General features: G+C 60.4%; 1 non-coding gene across 1 annotated transcript; it reads right to left on the bottom strand.

Moving 5' to 3' along the window:
• Positions 1–25: 25 nt before the first annotated feature.
• On the bottom strand, positions 26–183 carry LOC121390838. The gene has a single exon (XR_005960265.1). It is a non-coding gene; the product is annotated as a 5.8S ribosomal RNA (ribosomal RNA).
• Positions 184–6,823: the final 6,640 nt, after the last annotated feature.

Below are 6,823 nucleotides of genomic sequence, written 5' to 3'. Positions count from 1 at the left end.
GATCCGAACCGGCGATTGGTTCAGCCGACCCTCAGTCAGGCGTGGCCCCGGGACTGACCCGAGGCCGCAATGTGCGTTCAAGGTATCGATGCTCAATGGTGTCCTGCAATTCACATTAATTCACGCAGCTGGCTGCGCTCTTACAATCGACTCACGAGCCGAGTGGATCCACCGCCCAGTGATCGTTGTCATCATCTCAATGGGTTTTTGTTTCTTGTTTGTAACTTTGATTTTTTGGTTCGATTCGTGATTCTACTTATTTCTTTTTCTGTTTTTTTGGCGAGACGACATCGGACGTGCGTGCGTGCGTGCGTGCGTGCGGGCGTGCGGGGCGTCCCCTGCCCACAAGCCCACCCCCACCAACCGCCTGCGGTGAGGTTCGTGGCCGGTGAGATCGTTAGAACCGTACGCTAGTCAGACGAACAAGCTCACCCCCGAGGCCCTGCGACGGGTGCGCCTCATGAGCCAGGGTAACCCCGCTCCGGTGCACAAAGTGTGTGTGCGGGGACTGTCGGGGGCAGCAAACGCGAAGGGGCGGGCCACCCGCGCCCATCGGACTCTCGGGGGGTGCCCCCCACCCCATCCTCCTCCTGGTCGGTCCGGTCGGTTCGTTACGGCAGGGTTAGGGGGGGCAGATTCGGTGATTGATCCTCTGCCTTTTTGGTTGCGTTTTTTTTTCCTTTTCTCGTTTTGTTTGTTTTCCCGGTCTCCTTCCTGGTCCTGCCTTCCTTGCCGCCGGTTCACCTCCGGAAACCTTGTTACGACTTCTTACTTCCGCGAAGTACGATCAAGTTTGATCATCTTCTCGGCCCTCGCCGGGGCAGTTGCCTGCCTCGGAAGGGATCAATCCGAAGATCTCACTAAACCGTTCAATCGGTAGTAGCGACGGGTCGGTGTGTACAAAGGGCAGGGAACGCTAATCAACGCGAGCTTTAATCGACTCGCGCTTACTGGGAATTCCTCGTCTTCATAGGGAACAATTCACATAGCCCTCAGTCTCCCCATCACGAAGGAGATTCAACGGGTTTCCCACTCCTCTCGGTAGTCAGGGCCCACAGTGTCCACGTTGATCCGTCCTTCAGTGTTAGCGCGCGTGCGGCCCCGGACATCAAAGGGCATCACAGACCTTTTATTGCTCAATCTCGTTTGGCTAGAACGCCACGTGTCCCTCTAAGAAGTTGCGCCGACTGTGTTTCGTGGGCTCGGCGAACTATTTAATGTGGCCTAGAGTCTCGTTCGTTATCGGAATTAACCAGACAAATCGCTCCACCAACTAAGAACTGTAGCCATGCCCCACCACCCCTCGACTCCAGAAAGAGCTATCAATCTGTCAATCCTTACGGTGTCCGGTACCGGGTGAGTTTTCCCGTGTTGAGTCAAATTTAAGTCCGCAGGCTCCACTCCTGGTGGTGCCCTTCCGTCAATTCCTTTAAGTTTCAGCTTTGCAACCATACTTCCCCCAGAACCCACAGACTTTGGTTTCCCCGTAAGCTGCCCGCTCGGGTCATTGAAGCAACGCCGGCGGATCGCTGGTCGGCATCGTTTATGGTACAGAACTACGACGGTATCTGATCGTCTTCGAACATCTGACTTTCGTTCTTGACTAATGAAAACATCCATGACAAATGCTTTCGCTGTAGGTCGTCTTACAGCGATCCAAGAATTTCAACCTCTAACGCCGTAATACGAATGCCCCCGGCTGTTCCTTTTAATCATTCCCTCGACATTTCCGAAAACCAACAAAATAGGAACGAGGTCCTATTCCATTATTCCATGCCACATTATGCAGGCGAGCCGAGCCTGCTTTGAACACTGCTAATTTTTTTCAAAGTAAACGTTCCGGCCCCCCGAGACACATCAGCGAAGAGCACCAAAGGGATGACCGTTACCGGGTGTAGCCAGGACACGTGCAGTGAGACCACCGCGAAGTGGACCGCAGCGCCTGTTCTCGAGATCCAACTACGAGCTTTTTAACTGCAACAACTTTAATATACGCTATTGGATCTTGAATTAACCCCGCGGCTGCTGGCACCAGACTTGCCCTCCAATGGATCCTCAGTTAAAGGATTTAAAGTGTACTCATTCCAATTACGGGGCCCTCGAAAGAGTCCCGTATTGTTATTTTTTTCGTCACTACCCTCCCCGTGCCAGGCGTGGGTAAGTTGCGTGCCTGCTGCCTTCCTTTGATGTGGTAGCCGTTATCTCATGCCCCCTCTCCGGAATCGAACCCACGATCCCCCCGCTACCCGTGAAAACCTAGGTGGTCATGTCGACTACCTACGAAAGTTGATAGGGCAGACACTTGAAAGATACGTCGACCGGCTCGATGGCCGTGCGATTCCGCACTGAAGTTATCCAGCGTACACCAGTTTGACTGACGGGCGCCTTGCGGCGGACGCCGGTTGGTCTTTGAACTAATAAAAAGCGCTCCTTACCTTCTTCCCGAGGGTCGGAGCTTGGTTGCATGTATTAGCTCTAGAATTGCCACAGTTATCCAAGTAAGGATTGTACGATCTAATGAACCAGTAAACTGATCGTAATGAGCCATTTTCGCAGTTTTCTCTATGTGGAGCAGTTTGTACTTAGACATGCATGGCTTAATCTTTGGCGACAAGCATATGACCCCTGGAAGGATCACCCAGATAGCTCGTTTTTACACCCACCCACCCCGGACCGGCCTTGTGAGTCGAGACCCAACCCACCCCTCGGGATCCCCCCCCCTCCGCACCCCGGCAATGTACCATCCCCGCCACCCTGCATGAACCGATCCACAGGTCCCAACCCCACACTCACCCAACCGCCACCCCCCGGTTCAGGGTGGGGGTGCACTCACCGGACCCCCACTGTCTTCACCCTTTTTACACAGTGGGCCCGCAAACCCCCCCGACAAACGTGTGGGCGAGTCCCACACACGACGCAAACCTGGTGGCGCTACCAAGGAAGAGCGTTTCGACGAGAACACGATCCGGGCAGCCAACGGGGGCCACAAACCCCCCCGGGCCGAGGCACGCACTCCCAGCAAGCCGCCCGCGCGCACGCCCGCACCAGACCCCCTACTTCACCATGCGACAGCGGGGACACACCCGGTAGCACGCCGTCAGCACCCTCGCCGGTCGCGGACCCCTAACAGATCGGGGTGCGACCCGGTGACCGTACACGTGCAAGTGCGACCCCCAATCCGGCGGTACACGGGGCCGACAGTGCGCTTCTCGAACCGACAGAGGAGAAGCGAGAAACCTGCGATATCCAGCGGTCGGGCAGGGGTAGCCGGGAAAGGGTGCCGGGCCGCCACCCAACCGACAACCGCCACTCCCCACGCCCACCGCCACACGACGAGCTGCAGTGCTGGCCGCCCGGTCCCTGCCAAGCCCCCCAACCCCAACCCCGCCCAGCCTCCGTGCACGCCGCCACACACGGCACAATCTCCCACGGACCGTCCGAGCTTCGACCGACTAGCTCACTCCACATAGTATGGCAGTAGTAACCGACCTTGCCAGACCCTCGATTTCCCCCACCCACCCACTCTCCCCCCCCCCGCACTCGCTCGCCAAGCGAATCCCAGCCCACGCAACCGCCCTCCCCCCTGCAGGCACGCTGCGCCCGGGCCCCCCCCCCCAGACTAGCTGCTTGCTGCGTCCACCACCCCGCGCCAGACGTTACGGCCCCCCCACGGCACTTCGACCGTTCTCGAACGTTCGCATCCAGTGCTCAGCCCCCTGCCCACCGAAAACGATTGCGAACGGTGCCCCAGCGGGCAGCCGGCCACTCCACCACTGCACTCCCACCCCCCCGTCGCCCCCCAGCCAAGTTCCACCAGACCGGCCCACCCACCCACAGGCGAACACCCAAGCCACCACACCCACAACCCCACCCACAGCCCGGCACACCCTCACCAGGGTACGCCACTCTTACAGTATCCCCACCTAGGGCAACAACAAATGCCCCCAGCCCCACACTGTGCCCCCAAACACGCAGCCAAGCCCCTACTGACCGCCGCGACCAGCCGAAAACGTGACCCCCCAGCCGGAGGCGCCCCAGCGAGCGCCAACGAGGAATGACGTGAACACGGACGGGGTGGAACCGGCACCGCGACCCCCCGCGGCCCCCAAAATCGGAGGCGACACCCCCGCAAAAGCACCCGCCCCCCAGCACCTCAGCCATACCCAACCACGTGCTAAGGCCCACATGAGGGGTCTTAACCGACCGCTCCCGACCCAGATCACCGACAACATGCGGCAGACCAGAGGAAAGCAAGCGAGCCGACACTGCACCGCAAGGCAGGATATCCAGCACCCGTGCGCACCCACGTCCTTCGCACCGGGGGTAGAGAAGAAAAGCCGGCGCACCCAGATCCAGGACCCACGAACCACCCGGAGGACGACCAGTAAAACGAGACCATCCCCCAATACCGAGAGGAAATCGTGGAGCCGGGCCGTCCCGCGGCCAACCGCGGGTCCACGGCGAGCCCAAGCTACACAAGAGGGCGGAATCCGCCCCGTCAAGGTGCTATGAAGGACAGCTATCGACTCGCTAACTAGCGCCATGGCCTCCATACGCCCGTCCTCTAGAGATCGTGGTGACAGCAGACTCCTATGGAATGAGACTATAGCTCACGTAACGCCCCAAAGCCGGTATCGCCACCGCGCAGCGCAAGCCGAGTCGCCGCGGTTGCTCACATCCTCAGCTGCATCAGAACTCCATGCTTGAACAGTAGCTCGCAGCATGCCGGAACTCAAGCGGGGCCAGCTCCTCTGAAGAACCACATAGTCGCCCCGCGGGCGACTCCGCTGCCGGACGCCAACAGTGACCCCGCGTACCGCCCCCCCCCATCACCAGCGACCCACCACAAGCCCTACCACGGGTAGCACCTCCGCCTGGAGCATGCAGGCCGCCCCCCAGGGCCACGCCAGCGCGGCTGGTCGGGGCTGGAAGAGGGAGCCAGGGCCCCAGCCTCCACAAAAGACTGCCGTGCCAAACCCCCGTCGCCGCACCCCTGTTCCCGAATCCCCTCCCCCCCCATCAGCATAGAGCGGCCACCAAACCGAGGGACGAGTAACACGGAGGCACGCGGACCGAAGCACTAGGGCTGCCACCCCACTTCCACTCCATCTTAACTAATGCCCAAATCTCACAATCAGAGTCACGGACTCGGGCTCCCGGCAACAGCGTGTGGGAACCAGTCGAGGCGGCGAGACCATCCCCCCCACCAGAACAACGGGAGGAATGCAATTTCCCATCCCGAGACCCCGACGTCACCCGAGCGCCCCCACTCCGCCCCAACTTCCCGCCGTCCATGGACCCCCGTCCGACCCCCCTGGGCCAGCCAAGCAAGTAAGTGGGATCCAGCCCCTAGGGAACGTCCGTGGAAGTCAAGGGTCCGCTTGGGGTGGAGAACCGCTTACCCCAAGGGCTGGGGAGACATGCAGGCAGCCACCCAGCCCACCCCACCAAAGATAAATGTAGTGACGCACCCATGAGGAGGTAGTGAATCCCCCCAACAACAAGTCCCTCGGGGGGAGGGTCCCAACTAATGATGTACGCACGAGCAGGCAACCACAGGGCCCCATAGACAGAGGCCCCTCAAGGGTGGGACCAGCACCCCAGACCGGAGTCGTCCCCCGGAAGTGGAGTAAAGCCGAGATGCGGAGAGGGAACACAGACCGAGGCCCAACCCGGCACGAAGAGAAAGGGTGGCCCAAAGGGCCCCACTCCCGGAAGGCAGTGAACCCCTGGTTGAGGAGAGCGGTGGGTAAGTGTTCCCCCGGGAATGTTGCGGGGAGAAGCCCTCAATAGGGGGAATGACAAGGGGGCCGAGTAGGCCGCAGGTGGGTCCACGGTGAACTAGGCACCCATAGGAGAAGGGGGGGAGCCGTCCGCTCCCACTAGGGTCCGAACGGACGGGACAAAGAGGCGCAAACTTAGCCAGGGGGGGACGCCCCCCCTCCGTATCCCTGCTGGGGAGGATCATCCTTGACCTCCCCAACGTACCCTGCGACGCACATACCCCAGGAGACGCTCCAGCCTCCCCGCCAGCTCCCCAGTCATATGAGCGGAAGGCACAAGCGGATCAGGGGGGGGAAGATCATCCCTTGCAATAGATGGGGGGTGAGACGCACCAGAGTGACAGCACCAGACGACCTGAGGTAACGCCACACCAGGCGCCCTGTAGCTCAACAGTCACACACCAAAGGGGCGCTTCCGCAACAGCAGCTGAAAGTCGCATTGTAAGCCCAATGACCAAGCAGAACCCGACCACCGCCAGGCCGCCCCCACAGACTATCGGATCCAGGAACCGAAAAAATGATGGGGGTGCGATAGAGGGGACACAACCAGCGGGCGCGCCCAGGAAAGGGCGTAGAGGCTGAAGTCCAGAAGTCTTCAGCCCAAGCAACTTGCCACCGACTAAGCTCAGGATGAGGGGAAAATCAAAAGGAAGCACAACACGGTGCCTGCAAGGAGCGTTGTGGGCGAGGAGGTGTTTGAGGGGTGGTGGGAGGGAAGGTGGGTTCCCACCCCCACCCACAGCATAAAGCCATGGGCCCAAGCCACGATCCCCCCGAAAAGATCCCACGGGGGGAGATCACCGGGAAGCTAACCCCAAGAATGAACCTCACCCCCACCCATCCGGCGGTACGGCTCCTAAACCCCCCGCACATTCGCCCATGTGGGAAGGACCCAGATGGAAGACCCGACCCCAAAAGGGGCTTCAACGAAGGTCGAAAGCGCAGGTGTGCTAGGAGACTGGCAGCTAGGCCCGCCACAACCTAGGCGGTGACCGCAGCCAAGAGGCGGCCTCGACTCCTCGCCACCCCCAACTCGCCGC

Source organism: Gigantopelta aegis, unplaced genomic scaffold, assembly GCF_016097555.1.
Source record: "Gigantopelta aegis isolate Gae_Host unplaced genomic scaffold, Gae_host_genome ctg10037_pilon_pilon, whole genome shotgun sequence".
Classification (NCBI taxonomy): Eukaryota; Metazoa; Mollusca; class Gastropoda; order Neomphalida; family Peltospiridae; genus Gigantopelta; species Gigantopelta aegis.
This window is presented reverse-complemented; position numbering and strand designations above follow the sequence as displayed.